The 26,845-nt window shown below is 48.0% G+C and overlaps 1 protein-coding gene across 1 annotated transcript in view; it reads right to left on the minus strand.

The window, feature by feature from the left end:
• Window positions 1-26,845, minus strand: part of LOC138583119 (ATP-binding cassette sub-family A member 9-like) — a 2,601,648-nt gene that overhangs the window by 1,299,605 nt on the left and 1,275,198 nt on the right. The window lies entirely within an intron of this gene.

Consider the following 26,845-nt stretch of genomic DNA (forward strand, 5'->3'; position numbering starts at 1 on the left):
GCGTAGGATTAAGGATTTGCATTTGTCGATGTTTAACCGGTCCTCCATTTTGATAACCAGGTGTTCCTTGTAGACAAGTACCAGTCCACCACCTCTTTTGTTTTTCCTGATTGCTTGGATGCATTTGAAGTTATCAGGCAGGCAGTTGTTGAGGGTGATCTTATAGTTGTCATCTAGCCATGTTTCAGTTACAAATAGGATGTTGATGCCTCCGTCACATAGGACATGTGGCATATTTGGATATTGACACTGCATTGATAAGGTTGCAGTGGATCTTTTTGGTGGTGTTTTGTTTATTTGTTGTTCCTTGATTTGGTTTGTGGTTGTTCAATCAGGAGGCTTCTGTATTGACATTGATTGGGTGAAGATCAGCAAAGGCTGCTTCTTCATTGAATCGGTCTGTTAGGTTTGTGGCTGGGTAGTTGAATACTAGAGATTCGTCGCCCCGTATGGTGTGTTGTGGGTATCAGTGGTGCCCTTCTGTTCTTGTGATGTATGGAGTGAGAGGGTTGAAGTCTTCCCAATTTCTTCTTTGATACTCGCGTCTTTTTTCCGGCTGTTTGGGGGGATTCTTTGCTTTTCTCGAGATGTCGGTGTCGTTGAGGTATCAAGGTTCTGTGGTTGTCATGAGGTACGGTGTAAGATATAAGGATTTTTCTCTTATGATGTTTATTCTGCTGATGGCAGTGTTTAGCGAGGAGTGCTCTGCATTCACGGCCGCTTCTACTGGGGGCAGTTGGATTTGTGTATCTATATTAGTTGTTACATGTTACTCGTCTCTTTGGTGGCGTCCATTTCTGCGTCGGGGCATTTTTGGTCCTAAGTGGCAAGAATTGGTCTTGGTGCAGAGTTTACAGGGCAGATGGCTGTCTGTCGTGTCTTGTGCTAGCGCAGTATTGCTGTTTCCTCTTATGTTGCTCTGCCTAGGTTAGGTGTATTCCTGTAGGAGCGATTGTCAGGGGAGTAGGGTGTACTGGGTGTTCTAGTTTGTGGAGTGGACTAGGATTCAATTAAGTTCGGTATCAATGGATTAACCAGAATTTCGGAGTGCCTAGATAGTGGGAGCCTAGATTTCCCTGATGTTCTAGTAGAGAATGGCACACAGCACTTAACGCCTCGCCTTAAGAGTCTTGGATGGTGAGAGAGAGACCCGGGTTTCTAACAGTCCCAGGTATTAATTATAGTAACTAGATTTTGGGACACCTAGATAACGGGAGGAATCTAGCAATCGGTCTGGCAATCACAATGCTGTCACAGTGTGCTGCAGGCTAACATTCACAGTGCTATCACTGTGTTGAGCTTTCTAGATATGAAACAAGTCAGCATGAACAATCTCAGTGTCATGACGCAATCTAGTAATCACAACTCTATCACAGTGTAGTGTAGTACAGTTCTCCAGGGTATGACACAGTCTAGCAATCACAGCACTATCACCGCGTGTCCCAGGCCAATATTCATAGTGTGATCAAGGTGTGGCACTTTCTAGACTAGACGCGAGACAGTACGAGCAATTCACTGGAGTATGTTGCAGGCCGATGATCACGATACTATCACAGTGTGGCGCAGGCCAACATTCAAAATACTGCCGTGTTGGGCTTTCTAGAAATGAATCGGGTCAATGTGAGCAATTCCCTGGAGTGCAACGTAGGCCAGCAACCACAGTACTATCACAGTGTGGATCAGGTCAGTACCCACAATACCATCACAGTGAGAAGCAGGCAAATATTCACAATACCATCACAGTGTGGAGCGGGCTAACAATCACAGTACTAACACTGTGTGGTGCTGGCTAATATTTACAATACTATCAGAGTGAGGAGCAGGCCAATATTTGCAATGGTTTATAGTGATAATACCGAAAAACAAAATCTCGAAAAAAAAAATCTCGTTCAAAATCTCGAAAAAAAAAATCTCTAATTTTTTTTTTAATACGTTTTTATCTCGAAATGGGGGGGTTCCCCCCCAACCCCCTTTTTTCTATTTTTTTTTTATTTTAACCCTTTTTTTTACTTACCTGACCCCAAAAACACATATAACTAAATAAATAAAGAATTCGAGATTTTTGTTTTTCGAGATTTTGGATTCGATATTTTTGCAGTTCGAGATTTTGTTTTCGTTTTTTTGACCGACCACCATTTGCAATACTATCCCAGTATGCAGCAGGCTAACACTCGCAATGCTATCTCAGTGTGGAGCAGGCTAATATTCAGAGTACTATCCCTGTGTCAGGCTTTCTAGATATGACTCAGGTCAATGTGGACAATTCTCTAGGGTGCTACGCAGGTTAGCAATCACAATACTATCACAGTGCGGACCAAACAAATATTCAGAATACTATCACATTGTGGAGCAGGAAAACATTTACAATACAATCAAAGTGCAGAGCAGGCCAATATTTGCAATACGATCACAGTTTGGAGCATGCTAGCAATCACAGTACTGTCACGGTATGGTGCAGGCTAATATTCACAGTGTTATCCCCATGTTGGGCTTTCTAGATATGAATCAGGTCAATGTGGACGGTTCTCCGGGGTGCGGCGCAGGCTATTGATCACAATGCTATCACAGTGCAGAGCAGGCTAATATTCACAGTACTATCCGTGTCAGGCTTTCTAGGCATGAATCAGGTCAATGTGGACAATTCTCTAGGGTGCTACGCAGGTTAGCAATCACAATACTATCACAGTGTGGAGCAGGTCAGTATTCAAAATACTATCAGGGGTGGAGTAGGCTAATATTCACAATACTATCACAGTGAGGTAAGTTTGCTAAGTGGTAGGGATTCCAGGGGAGAGTAATTGCTCTATACTTCACCCTGACCACTCCTACCTTGATTGTAGCTGCTGCTTGACGGCTGGCCACTGGCTTCCCCTGATGACACCTGCAGACATGATGTGGAGCCGCCTCTTGTAGGAGCCGCCCTTTGCCTTGGGGCCCTTAGCCGCAGGGGCTGCACGGGCAGTGGGCTGCCCTGGGAAGCTCAGTTAAGAGTCGAGGCCAGGACAATCAGGGTACAGGGGGCGGGCTGGGAGGCGGGAGGAGGGAGGGAGACGGAAATGGAAATGCTGGGGAACAACGGAGCGTAAAGGCCGGGTCAGCGGCACCAAACAAGGCTCAAGTGATTACAACAGGATCAGGAGGGTCGCTAAGGCGGTTTCACTCACCTGATGCTAGAAATGGAAACAGGCACGCAGGTCGATGCACAGTGATAACACCGGGCACAGTGGATCAAGACATCCAATCAGGATCAAGGGTGGGCTCAGAGGTTGGAGGAGGGAGGGAGAGGGAAATGGAAGTGCCAGGGAACAACAGAGTGTAAAGGTGGGGTCAGAGGCACCAAACAAAGCTCAAGTGATTACAACAGGCCCAGGAGGGTCGCTAAGGCAGTTTCACGCACATGATGTTAGCAACAAACAGTGGTAGTGCAGCAAACAAGTGGCAAGTGCTGGGTTTAAGGCACCCGACAGGGTGTGTATGGTAAGTGCAGGAGAACAAAAAAAAGGGGGGACTGTATGGTTACAGATACAGACCCCAGTGCAAGGGATTGCCTGGAGGCAATGTGGGTGGGTAGCAGGGTGAGTTGGTACCTGGGCCCAGAAGTCAGAGGGTAGGCCAGGAGCACGTAATGGTTCCTTATTGAAAAGGTCAAGGGAATTTCCCTCCTTGCGATTCGCTTTGCTTTTGCCGTCTCTCCTCTGCTGCTCAGTTGCTGTCTCGAAACTGCTATTTCCTCATGTTCTTTGCCTTGCTCAGAGTGTGCTCTCGCACTCGGCGTTTATCCGTGTGATGGAAGTCAGGTGTGTGTGTGTTGCCTGACCTCATCTGACCACTTTATTGGGACACGTCAGGCATCCTGCTCATGTGTTAGTCTGTTTTCTCTCATAGCGGGCTGTCCATGAGAAAGTGTTCATTTTGTAAAGGGAGGTATGGGGATAGAGTTCCTAAATATCCTACCTGGTAAGATGGGGTAAAGGTGTTACAAGGAAGGGGATACCGCGTCTCACCATGCGGTGTCCCACTCCCACTCCCAGAGAACCCCTCACCCAGGTGATCCTCCCGCACTTGTCCACCCCCAGAAACTGGATCCAAAAGGAATGGCTGTGTCCTGGTCACCTGGATGACAGATCCCCGGGGACTACTGGGTGAGACACCTTCTGGTTTCTCACACTTCCACCATCCAGCTCTTCACAACTGTCGCTCCACTCACTCATCCTGAATTTCTTAAGCAATTAAAAAAAGAGGCGTACCTCAAGATCCCCTGGAGTCCCCTGCCCCACCCCCACACATTACAAAAAGAAATCTTGACATCAACCTGTGCCGGCGACATTGCACGTTCCATTTCCGGCACTTTCCCACTGGAATTTCAAACCTCCTACATCAAGCTGAAAAAGACCACACTCGACCGGCTTGTCATGACCAATTACAGACCCATCTCAAACAACCTATTTATGGCTAAGCTAACTGACCGAACGAACGGCATACTCACAACTATGCCAGTTCACAGAATCCAATCAGATCCTCAACCATGCCCAATCTGGCTTCAGAACCATACAAGGAACTGAATCGTGCCTAGTCTCCAACTGGGACGATCTTAAAAGACACTCAGATGGGGTGTGGCCTGGCAGGAGGCTGATAAAGTCGTAAGACCTGCCAACTTGCATGCATCTTTGTGGGACCTTATGAAGCAATATTTCTCCTGTGGCTGTTAGCATCTGCTTCGTTTTATCTGGTGCTGGCCACGGCGAGATTTCAGCTTGTTTTCATCGATATTGCCGGAGAACGAGGACGCAAACTGAAGGGCCTCCGTAGCGCCGAGCTGTGACAGCCTCAAGATGGCTGGCGGTTCTCTGAGCCTCCACTGAGCAGAGTCTAGCTGCTCGGCCCTGCTGCTGAAATTGTGCTGCCTAGCGGAGTAGCAGAGCAGGGACTCCCTCCTCCACATGAAGGTGACTGGTTCTTTGGCAGCAGCTCGCTGGGGAATTAAGCCCCCTTTAATTGGCAGTGGGAGATTGAGAGCTTGCTGCTGCAGGGGATTTTCCTGCCTGGACGGCACCCTTTGATCCTCCTGCTACATCTCAGGAGAGAGTGAACTGGAGCTGGGTTGTCGGCGTTGAGCATGCAGCCTGAATAGGTGCTCTGAAGAACGTCCCCTCCCTGATGCGGCCATCAGGCCTTTCATTAGCCAACGTATGGTGGGCTTAAGCCCCCTTTTTCTTATGGGCACCTTCAGCTGGATAAAGCTGGGTGCATCTCTGTTGATCAGTACCTAGATGCTGGTAATCACCTGTAGGCATGACGGTATACAGACAGCATACATCTGGTATGGCTGGAGTGACCTCTCCCTTCCCCAAGCCCATTCTGCACACCGGGAGTGAGACAAGGTGCCCCTTGGTACACCTGGAATCTGAAGACATTCCCGATTGCTTTTGGATGGATTGATATTTTAATATTGTAATCTTTGGATACCCCACTTTGGGGGGGGAGTCTGGGAGGGTCCTTTGAGTGCCTGCTATAGCGGTGTTGTTTCGGGAGTGCTCCCATTATTTGGGGAGCAGGAGCACCATGAAGGCAACCAAACGGAAGGAGAAGGCCGGGACTTCCATTGAGGACTCTCTGCAAACACCTAAATTGCCCACTGTCAGTCAGCCTGACCCCCGCTATTGATCCAGCCTGACGTTGACTCCCAGCCAGCCACGAAGGCTGATATTGTGATTGTGCACCTGCTCCAGATCATGCAAAGGGAGATAGCGCCTACCCTGCTAGAGCTGAAGAGTTACTTCTCTGACCTGGCACATAATCTGCAGCAGGCTAAGCACAGACTGGGGGTTCTCGAAAACACCTTTTGCAAACATGCCAACAGTTTTGACCTCTTGGAGCACAACAACTCTTTTCACGCATGCTGACCCAAGTGCTGGATGCCCTCCTGAAGCACGCTAGCACCCACATATCCCTACCACGTACTGCCCAGGAGATTGCAGACACCAAAGTAGGCTTCCATGCACTGGCAGACATGCCCAATTGCATCAGTGTCCTGGACTGCACCCATGTCGAATTGGTAGTCCCTCATGCCATAGAGGCAAGCAATACCACTCCATTAATGTGCAGATGGTATGGGATTCCAGCAAGATCATCACACATTGTTGTGCCCGATATCCCGGATCGACACAAGATGCCATGGTGCTGTGTAACTCCACGCTACTCCATCACATGGAGCAACTTGCTGGATGACGTGCCTGGCTGCTTGGTGAGTTGCCTGACTGGCCCATGGCAGGGCATCTGGGGGGATGCATATTCCATCTGGGTGGGAATGGGCAGTGAGTGGACAATGCACTCAGAGCTAAACACTTCTGTCCTGAACCTCCCAACCCGAACATTACACATCACTGCCACACATTGGACCAATGCCGTATATCAATGGCAACATGTAAAACGCACAACCAGGCCACCATGGGTATGTCAAGCGATGCATGACTAAACATGATTACAACTGTGCCAATGTCGCTAGTGTGATTAGGCACAGAGTAGCATACACTGCAATTATGGGAGGTAAGACATCGTTCCGCATCCACAGTACATTCGCATCAGCATGCAAGTTAACACCCTGCATCATCTGTACAACGCCATCCAGACTAGCAGACCATATTGCAGTACACAATGCATCCAAATAATCTTTGTGCATACGTACAGGGACATGTGCATGTCAACAGCAAATAGCTGCAACCATGGCTGTGAATCCTGACAGTGGCAGCTCGGAATGACTCACACAGACCTCTTTGTGCTCCCATGCAGGTGATGGAGGATATCCCTTGAAGCTGTGGCTACTTACCCCTGTGCGGAACCCAGGGACGTCATTTGGGGGTCGCCAGGGGTCGCAACTGCGACCTCTGTGGTGTCCCTTGCGACCTCTGTGGTGTCCCTTGCGACCCCTACTAAAAAAAAAAAAAAGAATTTTTTTTTTTTTTTTTTTTTAAGTTATGCAAGCTCCTGGGCTGTGGCTCTTTACTTCTGGGGTGGCTGGCTTTCTTGTTCAGGCCCCTTAAAAAAAAAGACTTGAGGCACTTGTTCTTATTTTTCTTCTAACACTTTCAGCACTGACCCTAAATAAGAAAGAATAGGTATACCAAATAATGTGTCTTTCTGGAATTCTATACAGTAATTGCTGGCCTCATTAAATGTTTATTTCAGGCACACTTCAGGGGGTGAGTCACTGATTTAGTCTGTTCTTAAACGCCTCACTAAGCCTAAGCCGTTCATCCTTCTGAGGTCGATAAATGAGTACCAACACAGGTTGGGTGATATTGGGTGTATATTTTTTCTATATAAAGCGCTTAATGATGTGTTATTATATAGCACTTACGCTTATCATTTGGTCATGGACGTCTGCTTGCATACACAGTCATTTGGTAATACGGGCCAATAAACACTGAACTTAATGATACATATGGCGATCCATTCTTGTATGAATGTACATCATATAGTGATATCATAACTATATTTTTCATAGTTTACAATGCTATGTGATGCCACTTCCTGTTTTTTCAACGGGTGAAATGTCGTGTACCATCGCTACCCGCTATATCACTTTGGGGCGGGGTCTAATGACATCACTTCCTGTGATGTCATCAGAGGGTCAAGGGTCGGGTGATGTCACTTCCGCTACCCCTGGCATTTTGGTGAAATGACGTCCCTGGCGGAACCCGTGTAACAGGCATGAAGAGGAGTACAATCGGGTTCATACCCGTACCCGTGTCGTGATTGAGCAGACCTTTGGCCTGTTGAAGGTGCGGTTCCGCTGCCTAAGCAGGTCTGGTGGAGCACTCCTTTATAGGCCTGAGAAGGTGGCAAAGATCACCATGACCTGTGTCATGCTGCACAACATGTGCATCCGGAGAAATGTTCCACTGTCACCTGACATTGACATGCATGCATCGGGTGAGGATGATGAGGATGAAGATGGAGGAGAAGCAGCACCCATGCCAGTATGTGATGCACAAGATGGCCGTGCTGTACGCCAATCACTGATTGACAAATACTTCTGAAGCACAGGGACGTTGATGGATATGTGTCAGTGCTACACTGAGCACTGGGTCCATGTGGACATGCACACAGGGTATGTGGGGAGTTGGACACTGTGCACTGTCATGAATAAAATGAATACACACGAAATGAACAATGTCCAGGCATTAAATTATTTTTTACACAATGGGTGTATTAATGAAAAGTACAGAAAAGTGCCTCACCCCTCCACCACTCACATGCCCTCCCTCCGCCCCACTCCCCCCAACACACCAAAACTTCCCATACCCCCAATGAACTCCCAATATCCCCCAATGAACTCCACATAACCCCAATGAACTCCCCATTCCCCCAATGAACACCCCCGTATAACCCTATACAACAATGACACCACCTCCCCCACTCTAATTGTTGTCCCACACTATTTGCATGCTTTCTTTGTGTCCGGGGGCATCATTTCGGACTACCTCGCACTCCGCCTTGTCAGTCGCACAGGGCTGGAGGGTGCAGAGGATGCAGGTGTGGATTATGGGGTGGATGCCGTAGGGATTGGCACAGTTGGCGCAGGTTATTGTTGCTGCATGTGTTGCAGTATACCGGTCAGGACTTGCGTGACTGCCCCCAAACTGTCACGGATCATTGCAGCACAGGCATTGATAGCGGCAGTGTTCCCTGCAATGGCCTGACGGATCTCCCGACTTGTCTCCTCCCTGTCAGCCACATATTGGCGCACAATGTCAATCATGGTGTCCTGACTTGCCTCCACCCTTGACAGCCGTGCCTCCAAGTCAGTGGGAGCAGCAGAGGTTGATGGTGCTGCAGCAGGGCGTGGCATTGCAGGGCTGGCCTCTGGGGTGGTACTGAGTTCGGGGCTGTGCAGCAGAACTGCAGAATCCAGCATGGAGCTGGAGAGTGAGGCCTGAGTGGCGTGTTGGGGGGTCGACGGGGGGCTTGGGGTGTGTGGACATGCCACATGGATTGCGCCATCTTGGTCCACGTACTCCTCCGCTCCTATGTCAACGTCACTCAGTGGGGCTGTGGCTGCTGCCTCACCCACTGAACTTGTTGCAGCAGAATGGGTGCCACTGGCCTCCCCTTCCACTGTTGGTGGCAGTTCTGTGCTTGCAGTCTCATCCGCGGCTGTGGGGCCCTCATGTGCCAGCATGGCCTGTGCACTCGCCCTGGCTAGTACTGTGGGCCGCGATGCTGCCCCAGAGGTGGTTTTGCCAGTGCCAGGTGGTTTGGCCCGGGACGTGGATGGCCTTGTGGCTGGGTCTTGACTGCCATCTTCTCCATCGGTGCCTGGGGGGGGAGAGATGCAGGGCATCAGTGATGGTGTTACATGCAAGATGCATGAGATGGTGCTGTGGAGTTTTTCTTTTCTCATGCATGTATATCTTACAGGTGTGTCACACAGGGTAGTTTGAAGGGGGGGGGCATTTTGGCATTAGCCGTGATTTCTCAATTCGGCAATGCTGCATGCCAGGTGTCATGCCGTTGTATTGGGGTTTGTGTGAAGTATGACATGGGAATGGCCCCTGTGTGTTGGCTGTATGTTGGTAATGGGATTGGCACTCAACATGCATTTTAGTTTGGCAGGGTTTGGGCCTCCATCTGGACATGGATATGTTAATGTGTGTGTGATGGGACATGCATTGCCTTGCCTAGGCTCTATTCCACTTCACTTGTGCTACGTAATGGTTTGCCCTACTGGGGTTTGCAGGGTCACTCACCCCCATCTCCAAATGTTGCGGCACCCGTCTCCATCTCCCCGAAGCCCTCGATTGACTCCATCTGGATGGTAGCGCTGCATGTCTCCTCCCAGCGCATGAGTTTCACCGGGGAGTGGGGCTCCCCGCCTGTGGCCATGGCCTCCCGACGATTGGTGGCCAGGATGTTGCGGACCCTGTGGCGGAGGTCATCCCACCTTTTCTTGCAGTCTTTGACTGTGCGTGGGGTGGTGCCGACTGCAGACACCTTGCAGGCTACCTCCTCCCATATCTCCTTCTTCCTCTGCTGCACCTTCCTTTTGAGGTTATGGGTAAAGATCTCATTAGCATGGGCAGCAAGGGTGTCTGCCAACATGTTCAATTCCTCATCTGAGAAATGTTTCTTGCGCAGGCACGGGTTGGTTTTTCGGGTTGCCTTAGACATGTTCTTTTCAATGGCCCCGGTCTCTCCTAAGCAACACTGGTGGTTTGGGAGGATTGCAATGGATTGTGTTTTTAAAAATGGCCACCGGCACATTTCCCGTTCGGATGCGATTACGTTACTTCCGGGTCCGGTATTACGACCACGGTATTTTACATCGTGTTATTACCGGGCCGGTATTAAGGGGTGCCTCCTGGGCGGAGGTGGTATCAGCGGGTCCCGGGATGCTGTTATCGGGGGGTTGAAAGGCCTTTAGCAGCATGGTGGTATGGCCATTACCGGCATGTGGGTTCGCGCATGCTCGCGCACTCGTAATCAGCCTCTATTAGCGGCGTCAAACGAGCACGGACCTGCTACTTCCTCCATGCCGGTGATGGGCCAGTTTTTTGCGGGATTCTCGTAATGACGGCCCACTGTATCGAAACACGTGTTGGATGAATGTACCACAAAGTCAGAAGACTTAATCAATTCTGGAAATGGACATACTTCTTTACAGAGTTTTATTATAAGACAATTGTGTCGTATTTAGTAATTCTGGGCAAAGTGCATGTCACTAGTACATTTTTTAAATGGTGCAATACGTGGTCTAGGGCTGCAAGGTCCTCTAGGTGTGCCCAATTAAAAGAGAACAGCTACAAATTACTATACAGGTGGTATATCACCCCGGAGTGGCATCATAAGATGAATCCTGATTTGTCGCCTCTCTGTTGGAGATGTTTTCAAGCCCCCAGTACACTTTATCATATATGGTGGAGTTGCCATTGCACCTACAAGTAGTGCTGTTAGGGAATGTAGACCCGGGGGGCATATACAGGCTGGAGGGGATGCCCTCCTAACTGCTTACTCAAGCAGCCATGGTTAAAATTGAGGCCGCTGTCAAAGGGCGAAATGTCCACGTTTTTTGGCAGAATGGAATACCTTTATATCTTTTGTTAACCGGAATGAGATCCCAGCCGCATATCATAAACCCCAAGATATGTCCTTCTTTACATTGTTGTGATCATATGATGTGTTTACTGCTGTAAACATTTTGATGTGTTTTCCCTGAATTTGTTCATTTGCATTCTCATTGAGTAGAGAAACCGTGATCTGTTTTGTTGATGCTTTGTAAGCATTCAGTGGTTCTTGTTCTTGTTTGTACATGAGAGATGTATCATGCGCTTTACATTCTCTTCCCGGTTGGACTCACCATCACTATTGCTACAGTGAAAGACAAAAAAAAAGAAACAGACTGGGAAGGCACCGCCCTCTCAGCAATCTTCAACACCATTGACCACTCCACCCTCCTGGACAGACTTCACTCTCTCGTCATCAGGGACACATCTCTGAAGTGGATATCCTCCTTCCTCTCCTACAGATCCCCAATAGTACACCTCCTTTCTCCTCGAAGCCCCCCCACCGCACAGTCACCCACAGAGTACTGCAGGGTGCCTACCACTCCCCACTGCTCTTTATCCTCTACTCTACCTGAGCCCCCTTCTTGCACTCATTTGATCCAAAGTTCTAACCTGCTGTAACTTCGCAGAGGACACCCAAATCGTCTTCAAAATCCCAAAGAACCCCTCTGTAACTGTTATGAAGTGACTTCCAGGCTTCTTGGGATTACCTATATGTTTATTACAAGTACTTAAGTCACAGTTACATGAAGTTATATACATAAGTGGACAGGACAAAACACTGGCTCCCATCACCCAGGCTGGGAAGCTCCAACTACCTGGGCGTGGAACCCTCGGGTAAACATTCAGACATTCACAAGGCAACTCTCCACATAACATCACCAGCTCTCACATGCAGAGACAAGCACATCACAACACATCTCCTTCTTTTACTGATAAACATTACAAACACACTCAGGCACGATATAACAGTAACCGCAGCCGTTCCCGCAACATGCCTCTCAGAAATCAAGCACTGGATGACTGTTAACCACTTTCTTCTCAACCCATGAAAAACAGAGACAATGCGCTGCGGTAGGACAGTCCTCTTCCACCAACCCACCCAATGGCTGCTCTCTCTAGGTCCACCATCTCCAACACAGTAAAACACCTCGGCTGTAATAAGGATGCAGACCTACATGACCCTATCGCATCACATTAAACCCTGTGACAAAAAGCTGCTACCTACACATTTGCATTCACTGACGCCTTTTGCCCTACCTTACCTTCCCTCACAGAGTCTCTGCAATCATACCTATCATTTTTTCACGCTTAGTCTATGCTAACGCCCTATACCTGGGAGGCACCGCATCACAGCTAAGAAAACTCCAACGGGTACAAAGCACAGACGCAAGGCTCCTCGTAGCTCTAGGCCTTAGAGAACACATCTTGTCCGCCCTGCCAGGCCTTCCACTGTATCCTGATTGGGCGACAATCCACCTTCAAGACAATGTACATCACCCACTGAGCAATCCACAGCACCGGAATACCTGCAGCATAAACGTACACGATACAGGCCTAACAGAAACCTCAGATCAGACGCAGGACTTCTCCTCATCATTCCAGTTACAAAATCAACAAGAATAGGGGGCTCTTCTTTCTTAGTCCAAGCACCCACCATCTAGAACTTGATCCCTTTAACCATCAGTCACATAGAAGATTACTGCACCTTCAGGAAGGTTCTGAAAACCTGGCTCTTATCTTCAACAATGGAGACCAAGCAGTCCAGATTGTGCACTAGTGTAGATAGAAGTATAATGATTTAAGATGGTAAGTAAAAGGTTAAGAATGTCAAGGTGCAGGGGAGAAAAAAACAATCCTGGCACAAAGATTGTCAAAACATCACAGTACAAAAAGAGGTTGTCCCAAAGGTAAAGGATACTCCTATCCCCTACATGCTATCTAAGGCTGGTATTGTCAAATATTCATGAGATGTTATGGTTATTAGCAAGTAAGATAAAGGAGAAGGTAGTGAATATAAAATGTTTATAAAATAAAATTTGTTTTTAGTATACTTTCAAGATAACCATTGAAAAACAGATTTAATAAATTAAGAATTCTGTAATCAGATCGATACGCTCAAAGTGTTTCGGCATCTAGTCCCTTCATCAGGAGCATAAATATTCAGGCGTTCAGTTATTTTATCTATTTATAGGAATAAGTAAATGAAACCATGTTTTAGAAAAGCAGTTCTTTCATTATCTCTGTTACATGATATCAAATCAAATGTTGATATGGTCTCATAAAGTCAATCTTTTATTCTGCCCCTGGCTATTCTTTTCTTCCAGCAGACTAAGGATTGTTTTTTTTCCAGGAGGGGCCACAAACTAGCACTCCTCAGATAAGACTAGGCCCTCTAAAAATACTGTGGAGATGATTTTACGCAGCATAAAAGCACAGTAACTTAACACAACATAACATTTAAATATTTCTTGAACATAGAATGTAGTTTATTGCTGTTCATAAAGATAGATTTCTTGGGAAATGAACACAAAAATGTAACAAAAATGAATGGTTTAAGTTTTAGGTAGGGCAGGAGATATTTTTTTTAAGAATTTTAAGAATCGGTTAAAAAGAAGCCATCTAAAGTATGGACTCAAACTGCATTCAGACCTTCCAGAAATAAACAATGAACGATTCTAGCACCAGCAAAAGTAATAGGATACATCCTCCCACTACAGGTCACATGCACAGCCAACCATCCATGCAAACTAGAATGCAGCTATGGCTATGCTATTCCGGTCTAGCAGCACACATAGTTAGCCACACTGAAACCCCTGACGTACCTCAACACCTCTGCCATTAGTATACAGCAACCACCAACTAAATAAATTTGGTTTAGCTGGGCAAACATTGAATTTTCAGCAATAGCACTCTATCTTAAACCAGCAACAGCACCCAACCACGTGCCTGACCTCCGGGCTGCTTATTGGAGCCTAGCCAGTCCACCTTAGTCCAAGTCTGGCAAAAATGCACATGAGCATCTTTTAATTTAAAGTCTTAGATCCTCCTACACATGGACTGCAATCATCGAGGGCGTAACCAACCACAAAGCGCGTTGAGGCCATACAAACGGGAAAAGGGCGCTTTATAAATAAATAATACAATACAATACTGCAGAGCCTAACACACTGGGATTCTTTAGTCTACATACTTTTATACGATTGGGAAGAATGCATGTTGGTTTCTAGAACTCTTTAAAGTTTAATGTTAACATTTATTAGCCCCAATGGTGTTTTCTTTCTGCCTAATCCATTTTCTTGGAATGTGCAGTGAATCTGCCAATACAACACTGGGTTCCAGGCAAGCAGTTGGTGGCTCAATCCCTGCTGAGCTTTGTAATTGCATAGCCTCCAATGAATGCAATTATCCTTCTTTGATTAGCTTTATAACTGCTGCTGGCATTTCATTTTGCCTTGTTTATAATATTCAGCCCTTAAACTTGAGCTTCCTTTGTATCTCAAGAGATAGCAACAGGTGACTTAGTCTGGTTTATCTCAGGATAGCTTGGAGAAAACTCACAAAGATATAGTCAGAATTCACTAGCTTAGCAACAGTAATTAGACTACATTGATGTCATCATCTTCTGTCGTCATAACTGTAGAATGAGAATTAAATGTCTCTGTTTCTCTCCACATTATGGTAACATTAAAAAATGGATATCAGTAAATAGTTTTTTGGTAGAGATGTCAGTCTATGAGCCAATGGGAGATACACAAATCTTACTGAGGTAAAACATCTTAACATCTCCACAACCTTGGTCAAAAGCAGTTGTAGTTCAGGTACTAAGGTATGTGTTTGCATAGTAGGCTTACTCTTGTTCAATGAACTGCAGTACTAGAGTGACCATTGTAGCGCAAATTGTCTTCAGCTCTTTGCAACAGTATAAGGGAATATCTTCCTTATCAACCCACTGTTGGGTCACATCCTGGTCCCCTCTTGAGGCGAGAAAGCAACGGGCAGCTAACACATTGCATTTGGACACTTGAACAAATAGCATATTCTGCTGTAAACCTCCTGTGGAATTTGCTAACTGATCAGCTACCCACTTCAGACCAGAAATGGCACATCTCCCACAGAGAGCCTTCCCCCACTGTGTGTACTTTGCGCAGGATGTTATTTGCTTTATCTAGATGGGCATTGCTCTCCTATGAAATGATTTATGAGGATGACACACATTGGGCCTCATTACAAGGTTGGCGTTCCGGTAATAACGGCACTGGTAAGGCAATACCGGCATCCATTACCGGGCCGTTGGATTAGGACCCTAGATGCCGGTACTACCGGCATCGACAAGGACCCGCTGTGGCCGTGCACCACCGTACCAGCATGCGGGAGCACGTGCGGGTGTGGTGCCCGTAAAACCGGCATCCCGCAACGAAGAGGACACCATGAGTCGCACAGACATGTACATACCGGCATCGAGCTGCCGGTAGGAAGGGCCACCATGATGCCGGCAATACCGGCATCGCGCACCACCCGTTAACAGCAAACTGCTGTGTAACCAAGTGCCACAGGTGCACACAATCAGCACAGGTGGAGGCAATGGAGTTAGGGCCAGCACAAAAGGATCACACCCACACACCACACCCCTTTCCAAACCAAAATGCTACCACTTGCACTTGCCATACTGGGGCTGGAGGACATGCCTGCACTGCTACTCCTTGAGCAGGCAGTACAACAGGCAACACAGAGGAGACGCAGGAGAAGGAGGGTGAGACTGGCCCAGCAAATCCCACCAGTGCAGGTAGTTATTCCCCGCAGACAGCCATCAATTCCACGTATAAGGGGCAATCCATTTGACTTAACCCCAGCACAGATCCACACCCTGTACTGGCTGGACAGGGACACTATCACCAACATAGTGGAATTAATACAGGAAGACTTGGTCAGCCTGATCAACCTCCGCACAGCCATCCCCCCTCTGCTGAAGGTGGCATCTGTGCTCCACTTCCTGGCCACAGGCACTTACCAACACACAGTGGTCCAAATGCATGGCATGTTGCAATCATGCTTCCCTGTTGTGTTAAACCAAGTGCTGGATGCACTACTGAAGCACGCAAATGCCTACATATGCCTACCAAGGACACCACAGGAGGCAAATGCCACCAAAACAGCATTCCATGCACTGGCAGGCATGCCCAATGTAATTGGTGCCCTCGACTGCACCCACGTAGAGTTGGTAGTCGCACATGCCGTGGAGGTGGTGTACCGCAGTCGGAAGCTATACCACTCCATCAATGTGCAGATGGTGTGTGATGCCAGCCAGATAATAACACATTGCTGTGCTAGATACCCAGGATCCACGCATGATTCCATGGTGCTGCGGAACTCCTCACTACCCTGCTACATGGAAGGAGACGTCGTACAAAGTGGCTGGGCCATGGGAGGAGAGGGATGGGGGGGCTACATGCATATGCAAGGGGAATGCCCCCTGGGCCATGGGAGGAGAGGGATGGGGGGGCTACATGCATATGCAAGGGGAATGCCCCCTAGGCCATGGGAGGAGAGGGATGGGGGGCTACATGCATATGCAAGGGGAATGCCCACTGGGCCATGGGAGGAAAGGGATGAAAGTATCTAGATTTATCCGCCGTCACACAGCCCTCACATGTGCGTATATAATGCCCCTAGCCAACATGCATCGGGGGGCCTGGTGGTTTAAATGCCTAGGACCCTAGGTCATGTATGTCACCCAAGGCTTGCACCAGGGATTGGCATGCACTGTACAGGGCTGATAGTCATGTGGATGTGGCTGCCATTGACGGGATTGAACTTGAAAGATGTACAGGCTGAGCACACATGGCAACTGAGCATTATCCTTACACATACCTCCTTCTGCTCCCATGTAGGTGATGCTGGATATCCTTTGAAGGTGTGGCTACTCACCCCTGTCAGGAATCCGCAGAACAGGCACGAGGAGGACTTCAATCGCGCACATACACGCACGTGTGTGGTCATTGAGCAGACGTTTGGCCTTTTGAAGGCACAGTTTCGCTGCATCAGCAGGTCGGGAGGGGCACTCATATACAGGCCTGAGAAGGTGGGCAAGATCATCATGGTATGTGCAATGCTGCATAACATGTGCATCCGGTGGAACGTACCCCTGCCACCTGACATTGAGCTGCCACCACCTGGTGAAGTAGAAGGAGAGGAAGGAGTAGATGTTGGACATAGGCCAGGACGCGATACATGTGAGGGTCGCGCAGTACGGCAATTGGTCATAGACCAAACATTCTGATGTACTTGAATGCAGAGGGTGCCATGTATTGGGAACTGTGGGCACTGGGTGTGTGGGTATATGGGCACAGTTCACTATGAAGCAATACATTGACAAACAACAAATCAGCAATGTCCACTCATATGATGTTTGGTACACAACAGGTGTATTAGTGAGATTTTTTTTACAACATGATTCAACAATCCACGCCCCCAATACCCCTCCCCTTCCCCCCACACACCCCCACGCTACCCCCACACCCCCAACACCCCTCACCCCCCCACACACCCCCACGCTAAGCCCACACCTCCCAACACCCCCAGTACTACACACTACACCCACCACCACCCTTCACCCTCCCCCTAACTCCCAACGTCAACAATGGCAAAACATGTATTCGTAAAGATAATCTGCAGGGTGGCCCTGCTATTGTGGAGCCCGTTTTGGAGGTGGGGGTTGGATATCTGAGCGCTGTGCACTTCGCAGGGACCTGCGCACGGGGCTGGTCTGCCTGGAACTCACTGGCGTGGTCGATGTAGATGAGCCAGATGGTTGTGACCCCAAAACCAGAGTTTGCCGCTGCTCCATGCTGTCAGCAATCCTGGTGAGGATCTGTCCCAAGGCATTGAAGCCATCGCGCACTTCCTGTGCACTTGAGATGATGGCATGGACTACGGCCGCAGTGCTGTCCTGGATGACACGGCGTGTTGTCTCCCCTTCAGCAAGGTACTGCTTGACATAGCCTTGTATCTCCTCCCGCCGGCCCTCCATCCTGGACAGACGTCCCTCAAGGTCCCGTATGGCAGTGTGGGTGGTGTTTGGTGGGTTATGTGGTGGTACTGCATGCAATATGGGGCTCTGCAATGTCGGAGACCACTCACCATGGCTGTCCTGCTCGGATGAATCCCGGCGAGGTGTGTCCTGTGGGGTGACTTGCGGGCTTGGTGTTTGACCTACAGGCTCTGTGTGGACGAGTCCTGCATTGCCGTCATCATCAGGGCCAGCTTCCTCATTGACACTATGCTGTGCCGATGCAGCCATCTCCCCAATTGTGCTTGCAGCAGCAGACTGTGTGCCATCATCCATGCCAGATGTGTCCTCGGCCTGTGTCGATTGTGTGTCCAGGGGTGCAGGGGCAGGTGTCTGCTCATCCTGTGTGGGTTGCAGTGTGGCTGGTAGGGCACTGGTTGTTGTCCCTCATGCCGCTTGGCCCATCCTTGGTCCACTTGAAGTAGATGGTCCTATGCCATCACCTTGCCTCCTTGCCCTTTTGGCTGGTGTTGTGCATTGTGCACTTCCCTGTGCTTCTTCGCTATCTGCATCCGTACCTGTGGGCGACAGAGAGTGGCAGGGCATCAGTGATGTTGGTGCTTGCATAATGCATGCGTTAGTCTTTGTGCAGGTGGCGCATGTGATCAGTTACACGCCTGGCTTTGCAGCGGACTGTGTACATGCAAGGTTGGAAGGTGCTGTTTGGAATCGTGCAGGTGTTCACATGTACACCATGGTGGCTGCTGTTGGGCCTTGATGTGTGTTGGGAGTGACGTGCTGTGTGACACGTGCAGGTCATCTGTGTGTCGGGTGTGTATTCGTGTATGGGCGCAGCATGCAGCATGCATTGGGATGTGATAGTGGTGGGCCCAGCATGTGTATATGGATATGTGTAGGTGTGCATGATGGGCCATGTATTGGCTGGCGTTGCTGTCACATTTTGAGGACAATGGTGATGATTGGTTGTCGTGTGTTTGTAGGGACACTCACCTTCATCTGCCGATGTTGGCACACCAAACTCAGCTCCACCGACTCCTTCAATTGACTCTACATCTATGACTGAGCTGCAAGTCTCCTTCCATCTGGCCAATTTCACTGGTGAGTGAGGTCCTCCTCCTGTTGCCAGCCCCTGGCTCCAATTGGCCGACAAGATGTTCTGTACACTAAGCCTGAGGTCATCCCATTGTTTTTTGCAATCGCGCACTGTGCGTGCGGTGGTGCTGACTGCACTTACTTTCCGGGCTACTTCTTCCCAGATGGCCTTCTTCTTCAGCTGGGCTGGATGCCTGAGGTTGCTGCAAAACACCACATCAGCATTCGCCACTAGGGTGTCAGCTAACATGTTCAGCTCCTCATCCTTGAACCGTGGTTTACGCAGGCGGGCAGTTCCTTTCTGGGTGGACTTCGACATTTTGTCTGTGCTATGCTAGGAGTTCTGGTGGTGAAGGTCCTGTATGTGGAGGATGGCAATGGATTGTGTTTTTGAAAATGGCCACCTAAGCATTTCCCGTTCCGGCGCAATGATGTTACTTCCGGGCCCGGTAATAACGGGCCCGTTCTTAGCACTATATTAATACCGGTACCGCTATTTGGGGGTTGGGGAGGCCGGAGCCATTATGTGCCCATTCGTTGGTGCTGCTATCTTGGGGTATGAGGGTCGTTACCGGCATGCCGGTAGGGCCGTTTACGGCATGCAGGGGTGCGCGTGCTCGCGCACTTTTAATAACCCGCTGTTTGCGGGTTCTAGCCAAGACGGACGTGTTATTAACGGCATGCCGTTAATGGCTGCTTTTTAGCGGCAATCTCGTAATGAGGCCCATTACCTTTTTGTGGGCTGGCAAATTGATTATTGGGGTGGAAATAGCAGCTATAATAATTCCTGATGTAGGAGCTTACTCAAATTTCACCAATACAATCCTTGTTGTAAGAGCTAAACTCCCAGGGTATCACTCTTCTAGCCCTTCACAAACAGCCCTGGATTAGACTGTATCTTTTCATTTGGGTTTGTAAGGGTGGACCTCCAATTACCTTAACCCAGAGTAAGCCCATCTCTCGGCCGGGAGGAGATAGATGACACTGCCGAGTCAAACTAACCCGACTCCCCCTTAAGCACACAAGTTGACACATTTTATACATTTTATAACAGTTAAAACACAACCACATATTTTATTACAAATCATCCCTCCACACATGATTGGTCAACCCTATACAAAATAAATCCAATCTTCTCTAATCCACATATTCTCATTGTTCATATTTATTTAACTAGCATCCCCTTTCAATATATTTTCGCATCAGCTCAAATTTACCTCACAGCCTTGGGATTTGTCTGTGGTAGGTCATGACATCATCACATAGTTACACATTTAAACACAACATAATTTATTAAGTTCCAGCTGGCCTGGGACATTCTAAGCCCGGACGTGATGCACATGCTTTGCAAGAACACTTCAAGCAATATGAGGAGGGGGAAAATAAACAAGTTCCCTTTCCGTAGCGCTATTAGTGGCATTACAACCACATTTAATCTTTTGGTTGTCTTCATGACCATCAGTCTGTCTTCAGAGCCGCCAGAAGCACGGAAACTGCTCTCCTGAACATCCGTGAAAACATCGCTCTCGAACCTTGACTCTAACACCCCTTGCGTCCTCATCCTGCTTGATCTCTCTTCTACCTTTGATACTGTCAACCATGCCATCCTGCTCAACCGTCTCAGTGATAACCTGGCTATCACTGGACAGGCTCTGGTGCGGCTGACTTCTGTCCTCCGACCGACCCTCCCAGGTCCAACTTGGGTCCTTCCTCTCTGCTATCTTTTTCTCTACCTGTGATGGCCCCCAGGGGTCGAACCTCTCTCCCTGGCTGTTCAACCAATACCTGGCACTCCTGGCCCAGCGGATAGCTGCTCTCTGCCCCAACTTTCAGTGCTACGTGGATGACACTTAGCTCATCTTCAGGCTACCCTCGGCCTCCTCCTTTACTTCCCTCATCTCTGACTGTCTGTCTGCTATCCAGGAGTGGTGTGCCGCGAATGATCTCTGCCTTAATGCCAGTAAGACTGAGATTCTCCTCATCGGCACACCCACTCCCTCCTTTCCTGTAGCTCTCTGGCCGGCCTCTCTTGGCCCCCTTCCTGTTCCCACCTGCAAGGCTAAAGACCTCGGGGTCATTATCGACTCTACACTCTCCTTCTCTCCTCACATCTCTGACGTCTCTAAGAAGTCACACTACCAGCTGCACCTCCTCAGAGGTATTCTTCCTTTCCTCTCCTTCCCCCAGAAGCTCACTGTCTCCAGAGCTCTGGTTTTCTCCAGGCTGGACTATTGCAACAGCCTCTTTCTAAATCTGCCTGCTTCTACTCTCCGCCCTCTGCAACTTATCCAAAACAGGACTGCGAGACTTGTCCTTGGCTTCAAGCCCAGGGTTCGTATCTCTCGAGGACTAAAATCTCTGCACTGGTTCCCAGTGGCTGCGAGGATTAAGTTCAAAACCCTCTGCATTGTCCACAAGGCCTTCTGTGGCCTGGAGCCTCAATACCTTCAACTCTCTCTTCCTAAATACCTTCCTTCTCGAGCTCTTCGCTCATCTGCCTCCAACTCCCTCAGGGTCAGTCGCTTCTCCAAGCAACAAGTTGGTGGTAGATCTCTTTCTTCAGCTGGGGCCTCCCTCTGGAACAGCCTCCTTGCCTCCCTGAAACTTGAGGAGAATCATTTTCGATTCCGGAAGGACCTCAAAACCTTTCTCTTTGCGTCTGCTTTTTCTCCTCCTCTCCCTTGCTGATTTCCTGGCTGACACTGAAACTGCACTGGTTACCTGGCCACCCTCTGATCTCAGGCCCAGGTCCCCTCCCTCGCCAGTCGCACTCCTGCACTGCCTTCCTGGAAACCCCTGCACTTGGTGACTGTTTTCTGTATCCCTACGGTCCCACTTCCAGCACTTGACACCTGATGTCTGCACTTACACTTTCACTTGCCACCTGCTGGCCGTACTTTTACTTATTGTTATTTATTGTCTTATCTCATGTACTGCACTGTCCTCTCCCCCTTAACCCCCGCACTTCTCCTCCTTCCCCTTCCCATGCACTTGCGCGATCTGATTGATACCTGGCATAGTAGGATCGTTGTCTGTCTTCCCTCTGTTCCCCCTCCCGGCCTCATCGCGCCTTGAAACACTTGTGTATAGGTGCGTTATAAATGCCAGATCATATCATATCATTAAGTGGCAAGATTTACCTCCAGCTAAAAGCTGGAGGCAAACCTCCAACTTTCCGCACAAATTTGGGATTGGGAGAAGCGGTAATGCCGCGGTAATAGCATTACCGGTGCATTTTTACCACTCCACCCAACCCGTAATGAGGCCCTAAGACTGAAAGTAGCATTCCTGAAAGCCAGAAAACCATCTAACCAACACTCTGAGCCCAATATAAATGTAACCTTGCCTAAGATACAAGTGTGCAAACATTTCCTGAAGCCAAAAGAGTGGCACCACGACTTCTGGGTAGTTATTTTGGCTAACAGTTGTCAGAGAGATGAAGGCAAAATTGGGAAAGGACACCTGCTTCTCATAAATATTATTTGAAGTTGATACAACCTATATTGCCAAGACTGTCAGAGAAGAGAGAAGTGGGTCCTAAAGGCAAACCAAGTTTGTTGTTGTGGCAGACAAACAAGAGAGACAAACAGGATGCCCATTTTGAGAAGAGGTATTCAGAGGAAGTGTGCCTTGCCTATTTGAATGTGTTAAAGTGCTTTGAAGTAATCTTGTCAGACCAAAACATATTTTGAATCACAAAGTACTGAAGCTGTGGTTGTATTACAAAGTACCGATGCAGTATTAGTATATCTGGTTGTCAGTAGATGCAAGACTTCAGTAGCATAAGTGGAGTGGAAATGCTATGAGACAAAGGAGAATGTCCTCATGGTAAACTTTGGTAGAAGTGAAGTTGTTGAAGCAGAGTTATCAGCACTGTGACGTCATCCTGACAAAGATATCTATTGAAGATCATTATCTTGTGGAAAAGAGACATTATAACTGTTGACCAAGAACTGTGTTTCCTTTGAATTGTGATCATTCTTCTTGAACAACTGGAGGTTGGTGAGAAACATCGTGGCCAGGAATGATATTGATGCTGTTGTGTTGAAGTGGAAAGTCTTATCACCAAGAGGAGAAGCTTTGTTGTTGTTGGAACATTGGTAAATAAAACTTTACTTGAACGATCAAGAACTGAACTGCGACTGTTCTATTTACAAGAGTGTCCTTGTTTCATTCTACTAAACAGTGAAGCTGAGGTTTCTTGGGGTCCTGGGGAAGTGAGTTCACCTAGGTTACTAACAGGTTATCAATGAACTGTACAAACTATTATTGATGTTATTTGAAATGCCATATATTTTCTTTGTGTTGGATGTTCAAGTGTGAGGGCCAGACATCCTGTATTAGAGTGTTTCCCCTTAGCTTTATTTAAGCAGGGAAATCTGAGTTCCTTCTGACATTAATTATCGAATCCGTGCCCAAGTCACAAATGTCTTCTGGGAAGTCAGTGGGGCAGCCAATGGACCTTTTATTGCTCTGAGGATGGAAAGGTAATCAGGGATAACCCGCACTTAACCTTGAAATAGAGGAAACAAAGATCAAAGGACAACTCACTAAGCATCTTGTGTACATGTCCCATTGGGAGCATTGACCATTTTGCTACTCAAATGTTCTATGCCAATGTAATCCTTTAAGCCTGCAATAAAGAGGTAGTGGTTGCTACAACATGAACATCCATCAAAGTAGCAATCATTTGTGCCATATACATTGACTAAAGAATTATTTTACTTCATCTTCAGGCACAAGACATTGGGATCATCACAAATCTTGTCAATAGGAAGGAGAATGAAATCCAGAATGCTAAGCCACCTGCTGTCCACTGCTACCACTGGATCCTTGTTCCGGTTTAAAATAAGTAAGATGCTCCTTATCAGAAGGCCCACACAAGGATTGTTCACAGTTGAAGGCCATGGCCAGCGGGAACTGGTTATTTACTAGTGAACGACATCTAGGTTGTGGCCATAGTTAAGACATTTAGCCTAATTGGTGCAATGTGGGCAGGGGGCACAGCCAAAGGCTGAGGCCACTTGCCATGGTCGAAAGCCATGGCTGGTGGGATCTTGTTAACTGTTGCAATGTGGACAATGGCCACAGCCATTAAAATAAGTAAGATGCTCTTTATCAGAAGGCCCACACAGGGATTGTTCATAGTTGAAGGCCATGGCCAGCGGGAACTGGTTATTTACTAGTGAACGACATCTAGGTTGTGGCCATAGTTAAGACATTTAGCCTAATTGGTGCAATGTGGACAGCGGACACAGCCAAAGTCTGAGGCCACTTGCCATGGTCGAAAGCCATGAATGGTGGGATCTTGTTAACTGTTGCAATGGGGACAATGGCCACAGCCAAAGGCTATGGCTGTTGGGCTCAGGTGATTTACTCATGAAGGCGAGAGGCCACAGCCATAGGTAATTTATTTTATACCAATTCAGCATAAATGTCAGTGGGCCATGTTTTTTATACTGTTGCAGAAGACATGAACAAATATTGTTCTCACCGGCTGAAGCACTGGAGGAGTTTAAGGGACAAACATCAGAAGGGCACCCACAACAATACATTTTCCATTATTCCTATCGCTTTCAACTTATTTCCGATCTTCAGTTGGCGTAGCTGATATTTGTTTTCTTTGAATAATTAATTTCAATGCATAATATTAATTTTTACACTGACAAATTTCTGTTTCATATATTCTGCCCATGGATCTGGTATCAGGGAGTGGCTGTGTAGATGAACAAGAGATATAAACATTTGCCTTTTCAGAAAAGGAGGATTAAAGGAGGATATAGACTATATATACTATGGCCAAATAGAAAGACCACTCATTCTGCAACAGTATATCTTGAGAGAAAAGGAAAGTTCATTCTCAATGAGTTGCCCAAAAGGGAGAAGCTTGACATTATTGCTCCTCCTAAGAAATGTCAGGGTGCTCTCTGAAAAAGAAACCAACATGTGTGATTGTCCATTCTGAAATACCAAAGCCAAGTGCTTCCCCTGCCTCACTTCTCTGGGGAGTGACTGTCAAATACCTTTTCTACTATGAAAACATGCATAGCCCTAGTATAACCACTTGTATATCGTTCAGCTGACAAGCTTAAATGAATATGAATGCCCAAATCTCCAACTGCAATATAATACAGAGAACCTTACCAAAGGAGTGGAACTGAAAATACATACACAGAAATATCCAGAAGATACTCTTTAAAAAGAAAAAGTGAAGGTGATTAAATGTGATTAAATTACATTAATCGATTGATTGATATTTTATTTCTATCACGCTCGTACACAACTGTTACAGAGCGCGACAAGGCAAGGGAGGGGAACAGGGGAGAACAAAACAGCGATCTTACTAGGCCCAGTGACATTAAGAACGCGCAAGTGCATGGGAGAGGGGGAGGGGAAAAGTGCATGGAAGGGGGGAGAGGTGGAAAGTGCGAAGCAGAGGAGAAACAGATAAATAACAATAAATAAATAATAAGGGCAACAAACAGTGGTAATGCAGCCATCAATTTGCAAGTGCTAGGTTTAAGGCAGCAGACAGGGTAGGTCTGATAAGTGCAGGAAAAAAAAGGGGGGCTGTATGGGTACAGATACAGACCCCAGTGCAAGGGGTGGCCCGGAGGCAGTGCAGGAGGGTGGCAGGATGCGCAGGTACCTGGGTCCAAAAGACAGAGGGTGGCCAGGTGCACGGTGCCAAGAGAGAACAGATCAGCAAGGGAGAGGGGGAGCGAAGGCAGAAGAAAAGAGGAAGGTCTTGAGGTGCTTCCGGAACCGGTGATGGTACCCCTCAAGTTTTAGAGTGGCAGGGAGGCTGTTCCAGAGGGAAGCCCCAGCCAAAGACAGAGATCTAACCCCAGCTCGTTTCTTAGAAAAACGACTGACCCTGAGTGAGTTGGAGGTAGAGGAGCGAAGAGCTCGAGAGTGGAGCTATTTGCAAAGGGATAGCTGAAGGTATTTTGGACCCAGGCCCCAGAAAGCCTTGTGGACAATGCAGAGGGTTTTGAATTTAATCCTTGCATCCACTGGGAGCCAGTGGAGAGATTTCAGAGCTCGAGAGATACGATCCAAGGGCTTGAGGCCAAGGACAAGTCTCGCAGTCCTGTTCTGGATTAGTTGCAGAGGGCGGAGAGTAGAGGCAGGTAGATTTAGATAGAGGCTGTTACAATAGTCCAAGCTAGAGAGAACCAATGCTTGAGATACCATGAGCTTCTGGGGGAAGGAGAGGAAAGGCAGAGTACCTCTGAAGAGGTGCAGTCGGAAATGTGACTTTTTAGAGACCTCAGAGATGTGGGCGGAGAAGGAAAGAGTGGAGTCAAAGATGACCCCGAGGTTCTTAGCCTCGCAGGTGGGGGTAGGAGGAGGGCCAAGGGAGGCTGGCCAGAGAGTGAGGGGAAAGGATGGTGAAGGTGTGCCGATGAGGAGGATCTCTGTCTTGCTGGCATTCAGACAAAGACCATTGGCGGCACACCAATCTTGAATGGCAGTTAGGCAATCAGAGATGAGAGAGGGAGAGGAGGTGGCAGAGGGCAGCCTGTAAATGAGTTGAGTGTCGTCAGCGTAGCACTGAAAATTTGAGTAGAAAATGGCAATGCAGTGGGCGAGAGTTGCCAGGTATTGGTTGAAAAGCCAGGGCGAGAGGTTAGACCCCTGGGGAACACCACAGGTA

The sequence above is a fragment of the Ambystoma mexicanum genome, chromosome 3q (assembly GCF_040938575.1).
Source record: "Ambystoma mexicanum isolate Mex_15411 chromosome 3q, UKY_AmexF1_1, whole genome shotgun sequence".
Lineage (NCBI taxonomy): Eukaryota > Metazoa > Chordata > Amphibia > Caudata > Ambystomatidae > Ambystoma > Ambystoma mexicanum.